We start from the raw sequence: 23,360 nt of genomic DNA on the forward strand, positions 1-23,360 counted from the left end.
TATTTTAAAGAGCCTAAATTTTCCTCAGAATCCTTCTTAACGTAATACTTCAAATAGCCATTAACAGTAAGTTGCCACTGACACAAGATGGAGCCCAGACTGCATTTATGTGCTAATTCTCCTTCCTAGAGTATGGGATTTTTCTAGCATACTCTATCCCCTGTCCATGCCAAATAAAAGGACTTTATGCATCAACATTTATCTCCTCCCCCAGTTTCACCTCATCTAAGCATGATTTGCATGCTTGCTGAAATGCTTTTATCTTTCATAAATAAAAATTCCCCCAAATAGAGTGTTTTTGCATTTAAATGCAACATTCCTTAAAAAGTAGTGCCATATGTAGCTGGTAAATTGTGAACATATTTTAATTCCTTTGTAGTTCAAGTAGAAAAGATCACAACTGGCCAGTGTAGGGGGAAGTCGGTTCTCTTGAGCATGTGTCTATTTTTTAAGATATTTACCTCCTTTTACAATAATTAATACATACTGGCAACCTTCAGTGTCAAAGACTATTGAGATACAGATGCTAATACCAGTGACTTGTTTTGATGATAAAGGTGCCTTTTAATCCAGAAAAAAGGGAAACAGGTGATTTAAATTTGTTTTCTTTACATGAATTCTATCCAGACCAGTATAAGAAAAGCAATAAAAACTAACAAATTATAGAATTATTTACTTAAAAGTGATAATTCATCTAGTCCAGATCCCTCCTGACCCCTCCTACTACGTGCTAGGGCCATAGTTCCCAAACTCTGTGCCGAGGTGCCCCAGGCTACCATGGGTGCCACAGAATACTTTAAATTTTCAGGCGAAACCCAGTAATATCCATCAGACACTGAATGAGCTTAAGGTCCTTCACACTTTTGACCTTAGACCTTGCCACATTCCCTGAGATGACTTCATATCTTTGCAAAGCTGGGTTTTAGACGGTTACTGTAATGAAAACAAGGACGGCATGAAAATCTGTGTGGAACAGGAAATGAAGGGGGCGGCGGTCTGTGCACGACCCACAAGCACACACGTCCCTTTAGTAAGTAGTTGAAGATATTTACAAATACAATATTTTCTTTTCTATTTTTTTCTTTCAACTTACGTGCATCATTTTTTTAATCAAACAATTGCTAAGTTGTTAAGGACAAAAAAATACTCATCGAGTTATTTGTGCCCAACTACCTCGTGACTGGAACTGTTAGGTATTTCTGTTTTGTGAAAATGTTACTTAGACATCAAGTGATACGGGCGCCTCTGCTCTGGGGTGCTGGCAAACACACGTGTTTTCTCCTTTATTCCTCATGAAATCCCACAGGTAGGTGTGATCAGCCCCATTTTATGCCAGAAGAAATGGACACTGACAGGGTTTTCATGACTGTCCAAGTCTAGACCACTGGTCAGTGGCTGAGGCTGCCGGGGTAGATGACTCGCCTAAAAACTCATAGCCGATCAGAGGCAGAGCTGCGACAAAATCCTGGTGCCTGGCTCCCCTCCCAGGACGCCTTGTACGAAGCCAAGCGTTCTCTGCAAATCCGCATCATCTTCTTCCTCTGAGCGGGAATTTTCAATGTAGAGGTGGACTTCCAGTCTACATGTTTGACTGCAAGAATCCTTGTGCTGACTTCGTCACTGCCCCTCTTAATTTGGCGTATGTGAGGACAATGGACGGGACAGGATGACGTGAGGTTCTGTGTTACTCTGAATAAACACTGAAACAATGTTAAAACAACTTTCTGCTCCTGTAACCAAGGCGACCTTGGGGCTCTCAGAGGGCAGTGTCCTCCCCTCAGGTTTCCTGTAGCTCAAGGGCTGACCCTGTCTTTCATGGAATTGGACACTTGGGGTCTATGTTCAACCTGGTGAGCTCCAATTTATCCCAGAAGAGAGTCTGGATCTCTCCGTCAGTCCGCCCAGAAGTGGTCCCTGATACCATCTTTTAAGCCCCAAGGGCAGGCGATATTAAAACCCAAGGCCCCGTGAATGCCCATAGAGCCTTCAGAAGATGTGCGCGTTGACTCGGCTGTAACGGGCGTTTGAAAACACCGCCTTCCCCGGCTTCAGGGAGCTTCTGCTTTGCTCTTGTTCATTGGCGTTTGACACACAGCCTTGTGCACAGCATGTTAAACAGTCCGTGTTCACGCCTTTGGGTTCATTTCAGTAATCCTATAGAAATTTAATTTTTTAAAAAAGATTCATTACAAAGCTGTGTGATTATGACCCACATTTAGACAAAAATTTGTATCTAAGATTTAATCTTTCTTTGATTTGAATAGCTTTCATTTGTTCAGCTATTTATCAAATATATTTCATTTGCCAATCATTCTGCTAGAAACTGGAGAGGCGGAGGGAGAACTCGCACAGGGAGCCCTCCTATAAAGGGAAGTCATGAAAATGAGAGGTCATACTCAAGAAGCAGTTGCAATAACAAGGCAGCAATAATACAAAGGCCACAGTAATAATAATAATAAGGCATTCACGAGTTCTGACAGTTGCAGCAAGGAAAGGGCAACCAGCGCTGCCTAGACGGTGTTACCAAGGCGACCTTCCCTGGGGAGGTGATGATTAAGTTTTATCCTGAAGCCCAAGTAGGAGTTTTGCTGGGTGAACATGTTGCAAAGGGAAATTCAAAGCAGAAGGAAGAGTGTGCTCAACACCTGGGGCTGAAAAGGCGCGTTGTGAGGGAGGATGCAGGGGGCAGTGTCACTGGGCTGTGGTGTGGCACGAGGGCAGCAGCAGGAGATAAAGCCAGTGAGTAGGTGAGCTTGTCATGACGAACGGTCTTCTACACCTCGAAAGGGGGTGGATCTATGAGGAAAAGAGCTGACAGATTTTAGGCCAGGGGCACGACCTGATCAGACTTGCAGATTTGGAAAACCACCCTGCCAAGAGTGTGGAGAAGAGCTTGGAACACGGAAGAAGCCCAAACATGAAGACCTATCCAGGATCCTGCTGCCCCTCAGGGGGATAACTATGAACACCACTTGTCACTGAGTAGGACAGGATTAACTGGGCTGGATTTACCCTTGGGCCTTACTGGAAATTGCATTTTAGAGTAAATCTATGAGAAGAATTTAAATGTTATTAAAAGTAATTTTCTAAAGGGCGTTATGGACCAACTTCACCAACTTGAACTTGCTCAAGGTTTTGTCCTGTTTAGACTCAGTGATCACTCTCTGCATGACCGGTTCTAGTGACGTCACTAATGCCTCACTACACAGGAAGGCCACATATACCTATTGGAGAGTGGAAGGTGCGTGGGCCTTAGAGTCTGACCGTCATGAGCTAGAGTACCATCCATCTGTGGCTTTTATCTTTCAGTGAGCTTTTAACTCCCCTAAGCTTTGATTTTCTCGTCTGTAAAAGGCCAATAATAGCTAATCATATATCATAGAGTGGTGAGGATTATCTGAGATTATTTAGTCTTGTATAGAGTATAATATTTAATGTACAGTAGTTGCTCAATAAGAGTTAGTTCCCTTCTTACATTTTGCTGCAGAGGATGTTTCAGATGTATATTCAGAAGCCCAGGTGGCCATTGCCACATTTGCAAGGTTCTCTTTGCAGCGTTCGTCTTTACAGGGCTTCAGAAACCCGGTCAGTCTCTCAGTGCGACAGAGCAAATAGCTCTTCCTCCTGTGTCCACTTCTCAAATATCAACTGCCCCCAGGGTTCACATCTGTCCCAGACTCCCTTCTCAAGAGGCATCACAGCAAAGACGGAAGAGTTTAGGTTTGGAAGTCAGACTTGCATTGGAGTTCTTCTCTGCCGCTTACTGTGGGACCTTGGGCAAGTGATTTAACCTCTCTGGGCCTCAGCTTTTTCATTTCTTAAATAAGAGTTATATGGCCTATCTCATACAGTTGTCGTGAAGACTAATAGATCCTCATTTCAGGATTGGCTCTCGACTACTATGATGGTTGAAGCACTGCTTAAATTCCGACGCTGTTATTCCTGAGCTTCAGAGTGGGATACCCAAGTGCCAAATGAATGTTTCCACCTGCGTATCCCTCTGGCCTCTTGAAATTAACGTGTTTGTGAACTCAACTCCCTGGTAAACTTACTTGTTTTCCTGTTTTCCTGTATTTGCCAGCACAATACATGGCACCATCTTTATCCTAGCTACTTAAAATAGAAATCTGTAGATCCATCCTCTGCCTGCACTCAATGACGAGGTCCTGCCGATTTTAGGTTGTAATTTTCCTTTTTGACCTTATCCACTCTTCTCCATTCCAACCACCATTGGCATCACCATCTCTCACTTGGATCACTGTAAAGTCCCTCCTATTTGATTTTCAGGCCTCTAGTCTTGCCCTGCTCACTTCCTTCCTGCACACGATCACCAGAGTTTTCTATCAAACAACGCGTCTGATGACATCAGCCCCTGCTTAAAACTCTTCAGTGGCTTCCTGTTGCCTCCAAGATAAAGTCCAAACTTAACAGATGATAGAAAAATTGTTATGACCTTGGCCGTTTCTTTCAGCCCCATTTTCCTGGTTTTCTTTACATTCCAGTTGTTCTGCATAGCTTTAAGCCTGCTACATGCCCCATGCCACCTCCCACCTCCATGTCTTGGTTTAGGCTGTCCCCTCTGCCTGGAGTGTCACCTCCTCAGTTCTTCCCCCACCCCCACCCTGGCAAAGCCAGACAGTGGGGGAGATGCTGGAGGGACACCTTTAAATACAGTGCAATGTGACGAGGGCCAAGATCTTGTACCTCTCGCTTCGCCTTCCCAAGCCCAGGCGACCAGGACTGGTCCTCACTAACCACTTCTGCTGAACTCAGCTGTCGTATTCATTGTTGATGCCACTCACATTTCCTTGGTGTTTTTCATTTTTTTGGAAACAAGAGTTATGTAGGTGGTATGACTTTCTAAAGGTCTCCTGCGGTACCTAGCCTCCTGGGATGGTATGGAGTGAATGCCGTTTGCATAGTAAAAGCTTATTCACGTAGACTCTTATCGTTGACAGTTTGTGATGATTTCATGCCCCAATGTCTCCCTACCAGTGAGAAAGTCTCCTCAGTAGGAACACAAAGGGACCGCTCGGCCTTCAAGAACACAAAGTTTGGGGCTAGCCCCATGGCCAAGTGGTTAAGTTTGTGCGCTCCACTTCGGCGTCCCAGGGTCTCGCCGGTTCGGATCCTGGGTGCAGACATGGCAGCGCTCGTCAGGTCATGTTGAGGCGGTGTCCATATAGCACAGCCAGAGGCACTCACAGCTAGAATATACAACTATGTACTGGGGGGCTTTGGGGAGAAGAAGAAGAAAAAAAAAGATTGGCAACAGATGTTAGCACAGATGCCAATCTTAAAAAAAACACACACACACACACACACAAAGATTGGTCCTGCTCAAAAGAAGCACAAAGATTGTCTGAAAGCAATTTTTATACTTCTTTAATAAGAAACTCAGATGAGTTTCTCTTTCCACTATTTTTGTCAGTTGGGTTCTTTTTTTTCGGTTTGTTTTTGATCCTGTGTGTGTGTATGTGAAAATAGGATTCTAAAATCTATAATTAAAAGGAATTTAAATGATCTAGTCCAGTGTTTTCAAAATTTTTTTATCCTGACCCCCACAGTAATAAAAATATATTCACGGGACCCAGACGTACACATCACGCATTGACACAGATGGAGAGTGAAGTATTTTACAAAAAACAAACACCTGCTCTTCCTATATGAGAGGCACTCTATTTTCTACTCTATTTCATCTTTTAAATGCTTGTCGAAAACCAGTAAATTGATTTCCTGACTTACTAGTGAGTAATTGCCTGTAGTTTGAAAAATGCTTACCTAGTTCAGCTTCCGTTCTGGTGTAGAAAGCATTTCCTTATAATAGATTAACAAAGCACCATTTCTGATCAGTGCTTGGATCCCTTTCTCTGTAACCCCGCCTTCCTGAAGCAATGCCCCAAGCATATCTGTCCAATTCCGTCACGCACAGACCAAGTTGCTCCTGGTGTCAAGTGAACATAGAGGAGACTTGACTGCGCAGAAAATCAGCGGTCTGGAGAAACGAGAATCTCAGCATCTCAGACCACAGGAAGGTTCTGCTAGAGGGACTCAAAAGTCCAAATAGATCTGAGGGGTTCAAAGCTGGGGTCGTACAGAGAAACTTGCCATAGGGTTTGAGAGCCCTAGATTTTGCTCCTGTGACCTGAGCTTTCCAGATACTGAGCCACGGACTAGCCACATCAGAATCACCTCGGAAACTTTTGAATGTATAAATTCCTGGAGCAAAGACTGGGAATGCCAGCATTTTGGAAGCTCCCTGTGTGACCATGCCTGGAAATCCCTGACTTGGGCTTCACGAACCCCGGGCTCCTCTTCCAGAGAACTGTCGCGCCGTCTGCCTCCCTGTCATGGTTGTTATGAGGCATGAACAAAATAGTGTGTGTCAAAGCCCCCAAAACAGCCAAAAGCCCTCCAGGAGCAAGGCACCAGTGTGAAGGTCGTCCAGCTTTTCCTGCCAGTCTGGGCAAATTAGCAATATTTTTCTGAATTTTGAAATTCCAGAGTCGACCGCAGTGTTTAGGCTGAGCATAACTAATAAACCCAAACTGCCAAAGCGCAGAACAGAAGGGAGCATGAGGTTATCTCATAATTTGCATGTTCTCTCCCTGCTCACCTTGAAAATGATGAATTATAACTGGATGTGTAAGAAGAGAGATTCTTTTCTTGTAATGCATTTGAATATTTTGCACCAGAAATTTCCTAGAACTTAAAAATACAATTGCACATAACAATTTACAAGTGTTACCAAATTAAGCCCTTAATTAAAACTCACCTCTCTGAAATAAAATAACCTGATATGCTGTAGTTATTACCTGGGGGAAACAATGAGATTTGTGTGTGTGTGTACACTTTTCTCCTCTTTACACGTCTATCAGAAGAAGGAGATGAGACAATTCACCTACTATTTTCATTGTCAGTGCAGCCTAAGTGAGCCAGTCGTAAAATACATGATAAATGCTATGCTAACGCTATTTGACAGGGGTTTGTCTTGGAAAAAAGAGGTGAGAATAGTGTGCTCAGTCTTTGAGGAGAAGGGATCAAAGGTTTTCAAGCTATTTATGAGGTCTTTCATGGTTCTTCTCAAGTACAGATTTTTATTTACAAAGATAGGATATATATAATAGGATTTATATTAAAAAATCACATCCCGTGTAGGATTTATATATCAAATCCCATACTTCCTGAACGAGTGAATTCGGCGACTGTCTCCACTTAGTGGCCCGGAAGAGAGAAATTTCCATTTTAAAAACGAGTAACTAAAGCTTTCTCAATGTTTTAAAACATAATAAGAAGACTTTTTACACTGGAATTAGAATACGCACTTGCATGGCCTCTGAAAGAGCATGTGATATGCGAAGCCACGCATGAAGAAGCAGCAGAAGAATCACTCACACAGGTCACACTGTCCTCGAGCTCTATATAAATTTCCAGGGTAGGAAAGACCTAATCTTTTTCGGCAAAATCTTTAAGATAGGGTCTAGAAAGGAAGGATAAATGAAATAGAAAGAGAGCAATGCTAAGGATGGTTAAGTTTCCTGTCTCTGATCATCCCCTATCTAAGCAATTGCTTTCCGACTCTCCCTCGAAGTCTCAGTAAGAAAAGTGGCTATGGAGTATATTTTAACAAAAAATAGCTAGATGTAATCAACACCCAGCAGCTGTGCAGATGTGGGGAATATTCTCACAATCGGAAAGGGGTCTGAAGGATATCAACTAAAGGTTTGTGTCCTCCTCCCTTTGCTTGCATTACTGACAAGAGAATAACAACACAGTGCTATGTGTTGGCCAACACTTATAGCTTATGAATCCCCTTCGCGGGTCTTATCTTATTTGACCTTCACAGGAACCTGGTGAGATAGCTAGACTCTGTCCCTGGAGAGCCAGCCCTCAGGTGAGCTAAACGTGATGAGAGTCTAAGAAGGGCAAGAAGCCACTTTTCTACAGATCAAAGAAGTTACTCCAAAGCTTGCTCCTTGGGTTTACTCCCAGGCTTCTGAATTCCATCTCATAATGTAGCAGAATAATCTACGAAACAGAACTACTAGAATGCAGACACAGAAAGATTCCGCCTCGATGAGTGGAGAGAAAGCCTGCGTTTCTGTCACGGAGCGGTGGGACAATGAGATTCCTCCATTGAACATGGCATAGTGTTAGAGCAAACCATATGATATTGTCAAAATAGTCAAATATGGACAATTTTATACAGTATAACTTAAAAGGAAAGATCATTTTCTAGATTTCTGGTGTCGACCTGAGCCCAAGCCCTCACTCCACTCCTGCTTTGTTATGTGATCTTGACCAAGTCCGTTTACCAGTTCCTGAACCCATTTCTTCATTGGTGACAAATAATGTTTTTCTCACGGGACAGTTGGGAGGATCAAAGTATGTGATGTGGTGAATGTCTAATTCGTCAGCGATCACTACTATATAACTACAGTGTGAATTGTTGCGTTGTATCGGCCACGCGGTAGCTGGGTTTTGTGTAATCTGAGATGTCAGAGTCTCCCCTGATCCCTGTTTAGCCCCTTATTTCTAACTATTAGTCATCTCAGGTTCTTCCCACCCCTCAATCCCACATCCAGTCATTCACTGAGTTTTCCCTACTTTATCTCCTAAGTAATTGTTTAATCCACTCTTTTCATCTCCGCTTCTATAACACAGCCCAATTGCAGGTCCCCATCATATCTCTTGACTGGATTACTACAATGGTCTCTAAATTAATCTCTCTGCTTCTAATCTTTACTTCTCAGTCCGTCTTCCCGGCTGCATACGTTCTAACTATGTAAATGCTTTGCCAAAAGCCTACATCCACTTCCTAATAACCTGCAGAACAAAGTCCAGGTCACTTATTATGGCACAAAAGGCCCCCGTGACCTGATCCTTACCTACCTTTCAGCCCTACCTCCTGTCACTGTCTCCTTCTTACTTAGTTTTAGTAACAAATAGCAAATTGTCTTTAGTTGTCCATACATGTCATCCATTTCATCCTTCTGTGCCTGTTTGTGTAATTTCTTTGATCTGGAATGTTCATCCTGCTTTTTTGTTCCTGCCGGACTTACTCTTCCTCATCTTTTGAGACTCATATTGTACATGTCAGATGGGCCTCTGCCCTGAGTTCCCTGGGTGGGGTGGGTGCCTTTTTTCTCTGCTCTCATAGACTCTAACTACTGCACGTAAGCATACCCTAATGTCAGGCTATATTGAAATTTTGTAGTATGAATCTCTCTTCCCAACTCAGCAGTGCTTCTCAAAGGCAGAAGCTCTATCTTATTTATCTCTGTAGTCCAATATCTAGAATAATGTCCAGTGTGTAGTAGGTCCTCAATAAGCATTTGCCAAAAGTTTTTAGGTGGGTTGCAGGAGGCAATTACCAAGGGAGAATGCAGTTCTGGGCCTGACTTTGGCAGACATTGTCTGGGCAGACATTAAAGGCTGTCTTATCTGCCTGCACATTTGCTCTAAAGCAGTGGTTCCCCAGGTGGAGCCCCAGGGCCAGAGTTCTCTGGACCCACAGGCGCTCGGACCAGGTGCTTACCTCATCTCATTACCCCGCCCGAAAGGTAGAGAAATGAAAGTAGACATAGAAATAGGAAGCTGTCAAAGAAGGCTGAGGACATGTGACACCTCTGAGACGTTTTCCTAAAGAACTGTAATGTGACTTTGTTTTCAACCTGGGTGCTTGAAATGGATTTGAGGAGACGGTACTGTGCTCTTTATACCAGACTGAGCCCTAATGAGATGTGGGGAGAGGCAATCATTCTAGATAGCACGAACTACTTGTGTTACCTGGTGTGTCCCAGAGCTCTTAGCAAATACAGCAAAACAATGACTTGTGACCCCTTACAATGACTCATGACCTCTTTGTAGCCCCAAACAAGCTGATATTCTTGCCCTGACAGTTCATAAGGGCTTTGAGTTTTGATCTAGAGGGAAATGCAGGTGAAGGTGTCTGAGGGTGAATGGAAGGAGGATGTGAAGTTTCCTCGTTAGTCTGATACCACTGATTCTCTCTGCGGTTCAATTAGCCATGACTTGAGAGAAAAGGCAGTGAGGCTGAATGTTCCTGGACGGAAGCCCAGTCCTCCAGGTAAGGTTTCAATTGCTCTGTGGCTCGGCCAACACCATGTGACCTTAGTGTTGGAATTCACCGGAGTATTCTAGGAGGCGGAGGTCACCTTTCTTCCTCCATGCATATCTTTTCATCTGAGGAATCTTTGAGGTCTCTCTGACATAGATAATTTCAAGACACCGGAAGAATGGAGTTAGCTCTCAGATTTTTTTTTAATAAACACTTTTAAAAGCGTTGTATAGTAGGAAAAAATACTAGATGTGGAGTCAGACACAAATATATTTAAATATTAGTGCAATTTATTACCCACGGTGTCTTACCTATGTCATGTAATCTCTTAGAGCCTCTGGCTACACATACATAAAAAGTGGATGGATGATACCTACCCAGCAGGATTGATTTATAGATTAAATGATGTAAGATATGTGAGAGGGCCTAGCATTGTAATTAGCACACAGTAGGAACTCTGTTTATTTTTTCTTTCATCATCATTGCTAATGACGAAGCTCTTTAGTCTCTATTTCTGCTTCTGAAATAACTGGATTTTTTCTCCTCCTTATACTCAGTTTTAAAAGCTGCACGTCCAGCAAAAGCCCTGTAGCTGTTTGTAATAGAAACAGATGGATGGCTAAACCAGCCAGAAGAAAAATAGGGAGGCTCCATGAGCGAGACAAGACAGAGGGCTCGGCTGATTGACTGTAATTTAGGGCATCCATCATCGTGGGTTTAGGAACAGACACTGAATTCTAAGCCTGACTCAGGCTCTGATTCCTTCTAAAATGATAAGTAACTCATTTAGTATCTGATGGAGATTCATCATAATGCTCGACAGAGCTGAGATGTCTCGGCCAAGATCATTTATTATATACCATTGTTACACATTAATGCAAAAAAATAATTGAGTTCCTACAGAGTAGGGGACTTAACTTGGGGTCCGTGATACCTTTAGGCAGTCTATAAATTCCCAGGAATGGTGCACACAGGTTGGTAGATTTATGTGCATGCCAGTAATTTATGGGGAGGGGAGCCATAGCTTTTATTAGATTCTCGATGGAGTCTGTGATCAAAAAGAAGAGCCACAGCTACATAGTAAAAGACTTTATTTGCTGTAGCGAAAGAGACCATTTTCATGAGCATGTGTTTGCTGGAATCCTCAAACACTGGCCCTCATGCAAACAGCAGTGGAGCCCTGCGTCGCCTCTGAGAGCTGTGCTATCTTGTAATGGGGTTACTACTCCCTTCGCCTCCCAACAGAATTCAAACAGACATTTCAAGTTCCATTTTAATTGTTGATGAAATGTGCTTGAGTTTATAATACTCTTCTCCTGACCATGAATTTTCCCCATCCTTCTTTCATATTTCTAAAACAAAATTCTCCCTGGTTATCTCAAGAGACAAGTTCCTTGACGATAAGGGACCAGGGCTTGGTGTTTTATCACACTCAGTGGGCAGGTCGCTGGGCATCCTTGAATCCATGTTCCTTATAAATAAAACCCACTCCAGCTGGAGAGTGCCCTCAAGCATTTGAGAAACAGCAAGCTCACGGTCTCAGGCACGGAGTCCCACTGGGCGGAGCTGAGCGACAGGGGACATACCATAGTGGTGGGGTGGGTTTTGCTGGCAATGGATGGCTGAGGGTATTTGAAGCAACGAAGCTGGTCACTGTCTGTCGCTAAAACAAAAAACAGTAATTCAGAGATAGAGATGGTACATTCTTTCCCCCTTGCCTTCTGATTGTGTGGCTGAATCCATTCTATCAAGGGGGAGACTGAAACGCCTAGAGTGAAGCCCCCCGGACCCAACGTCAGGGGCCCCCTGTCACAAAGATGTCTGGTCAAGCTCTTGAGTTTCCGCAGAGGTGAAGCCTACTCAAAAGGTTAGGACTTGGTGGCAAAGGAGATATTTCGTTCCCATGTGTCAACCACTGACTTAGTTCTTGCTGCTGCTTTTAGTCCTGAGTATAAACTTCTTTTCCTGTAAAAATGTTAGCAAGAGAATGGAGCAGACCACACACAGCAGGTGTTCCCAGCAGCGCTGGCAGAGGAGACCGGGAAGCGTGAGGCGAATCGCCAGGGGCCATTTGGGGTGCCAGGTTGGGGTGCTGTGTGCACCCTGCTCTCTCCTCAGCCCCCAGCAAACATGTGCATATGGGTGAAGAGCACAGGCCTCGGGTTCCCACGAACCTGAATGTGACCCCCTCGCCCACTTCCTATCCATGCCATGTTGCCTCTCTGAGAGGTTTTCCTCATCTGCAAAGTGGAGAGAATTATACCCACTTGACAGTGTGGTGCTGTGAGTTTTAATGAGGTAAGGCATGAAAAGTACGTGGCGGGCATTTAATAAATGATAGCTTAAGGTTAGCTAGTCTTATTCCACAGAATTTAATTTTCTGAGAAAAGAATAAATTTTTTACATATAATATACATAAAATGCAATATATATTACATTTTAGAAATATCACCAAAAATTGTTTTAATATATATTATAGATATATATTAATAATACTTGATATATATGTAATACACATTGTTATATTGCTTATATTTCTTAAGCAAAGATTATCAAACATAATTCAGCCTATTTTTTGACAGTGAAAACATTTTGATGGTATAACATTTTTGCAACTACTTAAAACAATTTTAAAAGTGCTTTTAATATTTATCCTTGTTTAGAACACCAGTCAGAGCCCCATGCTATAATTCAACGAAGCTGTCAGGCCCTGTCGCTACGCTTGGGCTGGTGGCCAAGACAAAAGCCCTCTCATTTTCTGCAGAGCACGATGTGTCATTTCCTCCCTGGCAGCTGCCACTGCTACCTGTGTTTAACTTTAACTCTTTGACCCATTCTGTTTGGCTGCTGCCCTTCTGGTCTGGAAAAGGAGATTAATGTGGTTATTATCTCTGACCTTAAAAGAAGAAGAACAGGCACCGAGGGAGAGTCTGAGGGTCTCGCCTGTGTTGGAGACACAGTGTTAGTGCATCCTATTCGTGTGGACACACTTGTGTGACACCTTCTGTCGCCTTTCCTTCTACTTCTTCATTTACTTTGCTGTATTTTTAGGCTGTTGGCTGTGTTTGTGATGCATGCTCTTATATAAGCAAGGATGAGCAAGCAAGTGTGTCATAGAGGCTCTTTTCTCAGTGATGGAAGAAGTCTTTACTTGAAAGCTCCTGGTTTGGCCGTCGATACCCAGCAATGATGGAGAAGGTCATTCTTGACGTGGTTTGAACATTTGCCTGGCTTGGAACCCTTTTCTCAATTCAGTGGATGTCGACTGACTATCTGCTGTGTGCAGGGCACTGAATCAGGGTCACCTATGGGGCACAAGATGAATAAGAAGTGGGTCCTGTCCTCAAGCACCTTAAATCCAAAAGAACAAAGGCAATGTAAACTGCAATACAAGGTAAAATTTGGTAAGTTCTATAATGAAGTCTTAAGTCACGTTTGGAAGAACCCAAAGGAAAACAATCAGTTCCAAGGAAAACTTCCGGCAGGTGTTGGGGGGCATTTCTGAGCCAGCCGAGGACGGTGGGTTTCCATGGGTAGAGTTTGAGGAGGAGGTGGTCCAGAGAGAGAGTCCTCCAAACAGAAGCTGATACATAGGCCACAACGTGTTTGTGGAATGAGGCGAAATTTTCATTTGGTTGCAGAGTGGAGTGTTCGAAGAGAAATAGTAATGGATAAAATGGGAGAAATATGGGAGACCAGGCCCTAAATGCCACACTGAGTCAGGAGTTCTGTCTTCTGGTGACTTCAGCACAGACTGAACTCTGCTGAAATCGCCAAGGAGGGCTCTGCTTAAACCAAATGGCAGAGATGGACGAGGTGTGTGTGTGTGTTTAGGTGGCTATAAAAAAGAAGGAACTAGAGTAGTTCAGTTTTCGAAGGAGTTTCAGAGGAGAAATATCTGGGGCAGCCTGACTCGGGTGCTGGGAAACTTTTGAATTAAGCATACGATTTCTCTTGTAAATGTGACTGTTCCAGGAAGAACAAACTCCGTTTGTGGACAGCACCACACAATTAGCTCAATTCAGATTCAGCATTTGGATCTTGGCATTTCCACAGACCCCATTCCTAATGATTCTTTTCTGTTTTGTTTGCTCATTGTTATTAAAGTCACCTTTTAAATCTCCTTCTGCCTTTGAGGTGATGGTCTCATCAATTCAAAAGTCTTCTCAGAGAACTTAACAGAAAATTTAATCAAAATGCTAAGCCATATTTCAGCTAAAAATGTATTTGTGTCTGGAGCTGGCCTGGTGGCATGGTGGTTAACTTTGTGCACTCCACTTCAGCATCTCGGGGTTCACAGGTTCGGATCCCATGCACAAACCTATACACTGCTCATCAAGCCATGCTGTGGTGGAGTCCCACATACGAAAATTAGAGGAAAGTTGGCAGAGATGTTAGCTCGATGACAGTCTTCCTAAGGCAGAGGAGGAAGATTGGCAACAGATGTTAGCTCAGGACCAATCTTCCTCACCAAAAAAAAAATATATATATATTAGTGTCACTGGAAATGTGACTCAGATTGTCAGGGTAATGCTATTCAGCCAAATGAGGGTTCACAACACTGTTCAAACATTTAGAAAGTAATGAGATATATTTAGCATAGAAGTAGAAACAAAACCATACTCAAATCTAAAATTACATGGTATTCTAGAGCACTAGAGAAGACTGATGTATAGCTTGTGTTCTCACGCTCTCTGGATATATATACACATATATAATATATATCCATATTTATGTTTTTACATTGTATACATATTCATCACACACACACATATGCCCACTCATTTTGATGAAGCGGCGCAGTGAAGTGCGTTGGACTGAAGTGAGGGGTGACAGTTGCAGTGCAGCCTCCTCTCTAACCTCCTGTGTGACTCTGGGCCGGTGGCTTTAATCTCTCTGGACCTCAGTTTTGTTCATCTCTGACCAGAGCGGATGTTGCTCCCCACCCTGATTTTCTGGGATTTAACTGCCTGTCGGTTGTGCTGTGTTATTTCCCCTTAAGAGTCCTTTAGCTGATGAAAACCTTCTACCAAGAACAAAAAGTTTTTGCTTAAATTGTGATTTTAGGGAGGGAGAAAAAGGAAACAAAACCTGCAAAGCCTTCTTCAACTGTTACCTTTAGGGGAAAAGGGTAATTCAGTAAACCACAGTGTAGATTTTTTTAATCCTACAATTTTAAGAATTTATCTTGGGGTCAGTTTTATATTCAGACTCAATTTCTGGAAAATATTGGTTGTGACACTCCATTGATGTTGCTAAGCACATTATGTGCATGATTTATTTCATTGCAATCCTACGAGATAAAATCCATTTTACGGATGAGAATACGGAGGCTGAGGGAAGTGCAAATGCAATGGGTTCCTATGCTATCAACCACTGAATGAGAAACGAGATCTTCTGATAGTGATCCCCAGTACGCTGGAGCTTGCATGACTCTAGGCATGAATAAAAGGCTGGGGGTATATCCCTGCCCAATACTGGGAGACTGGTGAAAAAACACTGACTAATGATGGGAAAAAAATTGCCATTCTGAGCTTGCGAGGTAACTACGAGGACCTAAAACCAGAGAATGATCAGTAAAGTAACAAATATGAATTTAAATGTTCTGTAAATAAAGAAAGGGAATAATAATATGACCATTCAGCCTAAGAAGATGCTGAAGGGATGGTTTGATAAACCTGCAAGCCTACCAAGGGTTAGTTTTCCAAGAGAGTTGACTTGATATTTGCCACCTGAGATGAGAATAGACTAAGGGTGAGCAGGTTTTCATTGCACCCTGGCAGGTTTATGTTATCCAATGGGAATAATTTCATAATAATGAACTTTATTGCCTATTGGGATTTATAGTCAAAGGATGGATGGGTGGGTGGATGGAAGGATGGATGAGTGGAGAACAAGTGAATACATAGATGGATGATCATTATTATCATAAATCTTGCAAACAGGATCAATCCACATGCCTCCCAGAGGCCTTTAAGACCTCTCAAAAGAACTTAGAGCTAAATTCTGTGTTTAGTTCCCTCTCGAACCTTTTATTTTTTCTGTGTGTTTATCTGATAACTGATCTTCTTTTTCAAAAATAACTCCATACTTATACACTTTTAACTTTTAAACCATTTCCGTTCCATTTTGAAAGTAGGCTTCATGGATTCTTAGTAAATAAAGCTGGCTGATAGCCTGTGCTGTGTTGAAGCGGCGGTGCCACGTAAATCTCCTTTCCCCTTGTTCACCTCTATGCCTCCATGTAGTAGGTTAGAATTAAACCAAAAGAATTCTATGGGGGACGTGTTCCAGCTTTCTTTTTTAATTCACCTTTGAAGAATTTAAGCCGAAGCACTAAATGGTCTATGTAGTACCAATTTAGAGGCGTTACCTAAGGACCTGCTCCTGAAAGGCCTGCGAGAAGCATTCCTGTTATTGTCCAGTTTGCTTTCTTTTGGATTTATTTTCTTGTTGAAAATGGAGTGTTTTGAAAATGAGATTTGGTGAATTATGATTCAATTGAATTTTCCTGTTTATGCCTGGAAACCAGAGTCCATCTGAGCAGGATCATTAACTTCAGTGTCAGTCTGGGAAGGGACTAGAGACGGAGGGGAGAGAAGAGATCCAGTGACTGTGGGAAGAGAGAATGAGGGAGAGGAACAGCAAAGAACAGGGAAGCCATTTTACACACCAAGGTTCTCATGGAATGGGTCAAATTAATTGCACTAGTGTTTGAAGTGCTATTCTTCCAGCAGAGGCTGTGTGTCTCCCCACCAGGGTGGAGCAGGAAACTGCAAATTCTATACACCGCTGCCCAGGCAGAAGTAATACCACCTGACTTTCAAATCACCCTGGGAAGACCGGCTAATTAGAGTTTATAATAGCCTTGCACGTGGTAAAGGATCCATCAATGCTATATTTTCCTGCTATGGGAGATATGTGTATTTCTTACTTCGAGTCTTTTTAATCCTCACTTATCTTTTATGATACATGTTAGTAAATTACATTTCTTGAAACCAAGCCTGGTTTTGTTATTATAGCTGTAACCAAGGAAAGCTTGAGATTTTGAAAATTTGATTATTTCCAAATTTTGATGTATTTTTATTTCTAAAGGAACAGAACTATGGGGATTCTGTAAGTGCGGAAATCAGGCATTCAGGGGCTCTTATGTAATCGGTTAAAATAGCTGCTTTCTAGCTACCAAAACTGCAAGAAAAATAACAGAAATTTACATAAAGTGATACACAATATATTTTAGGTGTTGTAGGGCTTTTAGACTCACTTACACTTTACAAAACCCTTTTATGATAGATGGCTGAGAAAAATAGACCCAAAGAGGTTAAGCACCTTGCCCCAGGAGGTAGGGAGGGTGAGATTTGAACCCAAGCCTTTCCGAGCTCCAACCTCCTACTTTCTCTACACCTACAGGCCATGTGCTTCCTGTGGATTTTGCTACTGTATTTAAACCCTAATAGAAGTTTTTCACCTGCTTAAAATTCTTCCTAATTCCACTCAGCTCCTTCATTGCATTATTATTGGCATAGCAAAACCTAAATCCTTTTGTGGCAAACCTGTTCCATAACCATTTGCTCTTTAACATTTCTTCCACGTCACCAGAAGTTTAAATTTTCTTTTTTTAAAAAGTCATTACTATTTTTAGCCCTGGCACTTCTTGTTTTTTTTTTTTAAAGATTGGTGCCTGAGCTAACGTCTGTTGCCAATCTTCTTCTTTTATTTGTTTTTTTTCCTCCTGCTTCTCCCCAAAGCCCCCAGTACATAGTTGTATATTCTGGTTGTGAGTGCCTCTGGTTGTGCTGTGTGGGATGTCACCTCAGCATGGCCTGATGAGGGGTGCCATGTCCGCGCCCACGATCTGAAAGGGTGAAACCCCTGGGCCACCAGAGTGGAGGGCATGAACTTAACCACTCTGCCATGGGACCAGCCCATGCCCTTGAAGTTCTTAACTGCCTTCTAGCAATCTCCGCTTTAGTGCACTAACAGGAGCTCCCATATATCAAATCTGAACTTCCAGGTGCCACCCACATCCAACCCTTTTGCAGTCCAGTCTTAAAGGAATGTATCATGAGATGCACATTTCGCCCAACAGGCTCAGCTCAGAGTGATGGGTACTATCTTGTAAAGAGGCTTTGTGCTTACTAAGTGCAAAGACCCCCTGGACTTCCTTTCAGTCACATAAAAATGAAAGTAAAGCATTCAGAGCAAAGAGCACACACCCACCAAATCTGAACAATTTTGGTTAGAATCACAAATACGTAGAGTAGTCAATAAACATTTGTTGAGTGACTACTATGTGCCAGGTACTTGACTTTTCATGTTTCCTGGTGCTCGCCTTTCTGAAGCATCTCCCGTATCTTAGGCAGCAGTCTAGGCACCAGCAATCATAAATATCACAAAAAGTCCTGAGAGGGACTAGCCTTCATCTTAACTGGTCTTACGTCTTTCTATGAGACCTTCTTATGACAAAGAATCTGAATTGGATTATAGTACCTATATTTAAAACTTAGAGGAAGAGCTGATACGCTAAGCATCTTAATCTTTCCTGACAGAAATACAGTGACCGTGGTAATGAATAGATGTTGCCAGTCTAGAGTCATTGTCAATAGGCGGCATTATGCCCAGGACAATTACATTTGCCTGTTTTTTATTACTGAGACCAAATTTCTGGCCTGGGTTCTTGCAGAAAATAAGTAATTCCATTACATGTGATTCACCTTTGAGTAACCCTCCAAGCTGGTGAAGACTCAAGCTGAAATTTCACATGTATTACAGAAATAATCCATTTAGCAAACATTTGTTGGGCCTCCTTATGTTCACTGGGCAATATACAAAGATTTAAACATGCAAAATACAGTCTTCGTGTTTAAGAAATGTGCAGCCGAATTTCCGTAGAAAGCTCTTTCAATTAAAAAAAAGAAAAAGTTGTTGTTTTTCATGAGAGGGCAAAAAGAATTGAGCTGGCTGACAGAGAGATCCCAGAGGCATGGAAAGCATGGACTCTGGAGCCAGGCAGAGGGGACTCTGAAAGGTGGCCTGACAGTTAGACCGGTGTGACCTGGTACCAGGCATTCCTCATGCCCTGGGGTATATAACCAATACAATAATAGCTCCCGCCTTATAAGATTGTGCTGGGCTGAGATAAGGAAGTTCCTGACAAATTTCCTCAAACATTGTAAGTACTTAACAAATTACATCTATTAGTTTTTATTTATGGTATGTGCTTTGGGCTAAATTGAACTTTTCAATGTGCCATTGAGCACATTCTTCACCTAAAAGTGTGGTGAGTCCACAGCACAGCCCTCGCCCTGAGTCCCTGTTCCCTGGCCTGATGTCCACACGTCCGCGTAGGTCCTGCCCGTGCGGTTTGGAGCTCCTTCTCCTTCCTCAATACGTGGATATACACAAATATCAAAAAACTGAACATCAATGGTGTGTAGATTGCACGCATCGGGAAAAGTCATTCGTTTTTTGTTTGATTATACGTTATGCTAAGCGAAAGAAGCCAGATTTAAAAAGCCACATACTGTATGATTCCACTTATGTGAAATATCCAGACTAGGCAAATCCATTGATGCAGAAAGCAGATTAGAGGTGCCAGGGGCTGGGTGGAGTGGGGAACGGGGAGTGACTGTTAATAGGTACAGAGTTTCCTTTTGAGGTGATAAAAAGTTCTGGAACTAAACAGTGGTGATGGTTGCCCAACATTGAGCATATACTAAATATCACTGAATTGTGTACTTTAACCTGGTCAAAATGGTAAATTTTATGTCATGTGAATTTCACCACAATAAAAAAAAATGGAATAGTTCAAGCCAGATTATTGTGCGGCCAGGATAGGAAATGATGGGAAGGAGTGGGGAAGAAAAGAAAGAAACTATAGAGATCCCCATTTCTTTACTACATATTTGACAACTTTGGGGGAAAAAAAAGTCCCATAAAGTTTTAAGCCAATCTGCCTTGTTTCATTTTAAGGGGAATTTTATTCAGAAAATAACTGTAAACTAAATGACCGGGCATATTTTTCTAGGTTTGATTACATATGTGTAATAAGTGGAGCCTAAAGGCTTTTGAGAAAATCTGCTGTCTATTTGTAGAAGCCTGAGTATGAGAAGAAGCCCTGTATATTCAGAAGCTCATGAGATAGTACTGGGCCTGACCTGTGGATTCAGGGTTCATCTACATACAGATGGTAAATGAAACCATGTGAGTGGATGGAATTGCCCCAGGGAGAGGATGTGGAGGGACCTGGGACAAACTCCCAAAGCACTTCCACGTTTGGGAGTAGTGGAGGGAGAGGAGCCTCCGATTTCCTCCCTGGAGATGATGGTAAGAAAACCTAAGCTAGGCTAACCCTCAGGTTCCTCATCATTTGAAGAGAAAACACCTGCTTTTCCAGAAGGTTTGTGAGAGAACTAAATAAGACAACATGTGTAAAGCGACTGGTACCTGGCCCATAGGTGGGGTCTCAGTAATGGTAGCTAATATGACAATGATGAAACTTCTTATGCTGTATTTTTTTTTTTTTTGACACTATCACTGTTGTCAGTTGCTGCATCTGTTGCTTTATTTCTTTATCTTATAAGGCCATATCCAAGACTGCCTATTTTGAAATAAGCTTTCCTACCCTCTTAAAGATCAGTCTGTTTTTAATTCTGTTGTTGTGTTGTTCCCAGACTTGACTACCTTCTCTGATAATACCAAAGGAAGCTAAAAGAATCTAAACTGGGTAGAGAGAAGCTAGAGGCACAGGCCAGATTTCCTGCATGGCTGATCCAAGACCGTAGCTCTGAATGCGCACAGGAAGATGTTCTCAGTTCCCCAGCTTGGGAGAGAACCATTCTAGCCCCAAAACATCAGGACAATAAAATGCTTTCTCTTTAGATCTCTTTGTTTTGACATCAGCAAAAGAAAAGTTACTTCATTCCTCAAAAACCCTTGATTTTTTTCTCTCCTGTTTTTGGTAAAGAATAGTTGACAAAAATTCATGACACAGCCTAAAAACAATTATGCTGTAGAAATTGATGAACATTTTCATGGAATTCTGGAGTTAGAAGTGGAAAATCATTGAATAAAGTGTTTTTTAACCTTATCAGATTAACAGATATAGTGTCTTAAACTTGTTATTCCCAATGGAACTTTGACTGTCATTGCTCTCGTTTGAAGAATTTCTTTGAATATTTTTTAATAAACTCAAAAGACATGATGACACCTCTCTGTTCACTTTTAACACAGTTGGTATGAGTATTTCTTCCTGGATCTTCTCGAAGAGCTATTAAAATATGAATAACTCTCACAGCTCATAACTTTGTTTTCTTCAGTCTTTCAGAGTCATCTTCATATTTTCCTAAATTTCTCAAATCTTTCTCCTTTGAGGGAGGGAAAAAAGTTTTCAAAGTTTTTTCGTATTCAACAAATTGATTAGTTTTGTTTTCCTGGAATGTCACATCTTTAGTGTATTTCTATGTATATTCCATATATGGGAATGTATTCTTTGTATAGGAAATATGACTTTCAGTGAAACTAAAATTGCAGATTGGCATAGCATTGTGTGAATGTGTGCAAATTCTTTCATCCCTTATTGTTGGTTGATTTTTTATAAAATGAGAGGTTGAAACACAAAGAGATGTAACTTGTAGTAGCTACACAATTAGAAATGATGCTGAGAATGGACTCTGCTCCTGAATCCTGATCCAATGCGTTTTTTGCTGGAAGAGGATGACTCGTGATGCCCATGACCTAGTTCACATTGGCTATTGTCTAAATTTGGTGGTCAAAAACAGGACAGAGACTGTGGAAAACTACTATTGCCTGCTCTGTTACTAATTTAATACAAGGATTACTGGAATTTGTGTGTATTTTCTGATCTATTTGGTGGGGCATACTATCTCTTATCTCAAGGTCAAGACATAGAAAATAAAGTGATTTGAAAACCTAAGATAATAAGAGCATTCATTTTATGGTCCTATAAAAGCCAGTAGTGATTGGTGAATATAACATTCATTGTGACCCCAAAGCTGAATTAGAAGCATGGAGAAGCCAATTAAGAGGCTTGAAGCCCAAGGAAAATTATAGGAAGAAAATGGTGATTATAACTATGATATTTTGTCCCTATAAGGGGATAAGGCAATTAGAAGGAAGAAGGAAGAATGTTTTTAACAATAAAAATTAAAAATGAATGAGGGGAAGGTGTTCCTAAATATTATGGATGGGTAGTTTTAAATGTCAGTAAGTTTTCCTATAAACTCTTCATCTGGAGAGTAATGGAGAATAGCTTAAAGTGGGAGGAGAATTTTTTTAAAATAAACATTGACATTTGAAAGACCTAACCATCTTAAATCGAGTGACTACTAAAATGCAAAATTAGACCCAACAGAGGCATTTTGGAGATTATATCTGAGTAGTATCCTGAGGCCAGATAATGAATGACTCAGAGAATCTGAGCGGTTTGCACTGACTCACATGTTTTGGAAGAAGGTGTCATCAAGTCTCTGAGTCTGCCAGCGTTTTTCCCGTGTTCCACCTGGTAATGCCAAACAAATCCTGAAAGTCAGTGGCTTTTCCAGCTCCAATTTGTAAGAAGATTTTCCAAACCACCAGGAACAAGTCTAAGGTTTTGAATATACAGGCATTTAGTACATTTGAATAATACTCACTAGCGTAAGAAATACAAGCCGAGTATATAACCACAGAACATACAGGAGACGGGGATCTCAGACAGAACCTTGACAGGATACAAATGGAACAACCAAGACTAGGCTTGGTGTGTCCAGGACAGAAGAAAGGAGCCTTCTTACCCTGATACCGCCTGAATGAAGCTTCCCAGAGATATTTTAAATCAACAAATATTATCTGGTACCTGTACTAGGTATAGGGGACACACAGAATGGAGCTTTGGCCTCTGTCCTAGAAAGGCTCACAGAAACTGACATAGGAACTAATGAGTGGAGTCGTCTGATATGTTATCATACATATAAGAGCAACACTGAGGGGAGCATGGAATAGTCAGCTTCTTACCCCATTAGGATTGAGAGGACCTCACAGAGGAGGTGGTATTTGGCTGGGCCTTGAAGGATGAATTGAAGGTCTAAATATTAACGAAGTAAGGAAAACGTTTCAACTGGAGGTAAGGACCACTTAAGGAAGAAAAAGAGATACCGGAGTAAAGATGTCGGGATATGTTCAGAGAATGGTGAATAATCCCGTCTAGCCACAGAATTGTGGAAGTAGAAAAGATGAGATGGGAGTATGAGACACAACGATGGGACAGGTCAGTGTAGCT

General features: G+C 41.9%; 1 protein-coding gene across 8 annotated transcripts in view; it reads left to right on the plus strand.

Moving 5' to 3' along the window:
- Nucleotides 1-23,360, plus strand: part of SGIP1 (SH3GL interacting endocytic adaptor 1) — a 198,697-nt gene that overhangs the window by 54,656 nt on the left and 120,681 nt on the right. The gene's annotated exons all lie outside the window — the stretch shown is intronic.

This window comes from Equus quagga, chromosome 18, assembly GCF_021613505.1.
Source record: "Equus quagga isolate Etosha38 chromosome 18, UCLA_HA_Equagga_1.0, whole genome shotgun sequence".
In the NCBI taxonomy this organism is placed as follows: domain Eukaryota; kingdom Metazoa; phylum Chordata; class Mammalia; order Perissodactyla; family Equidae; genus Equus; species Equus quagga.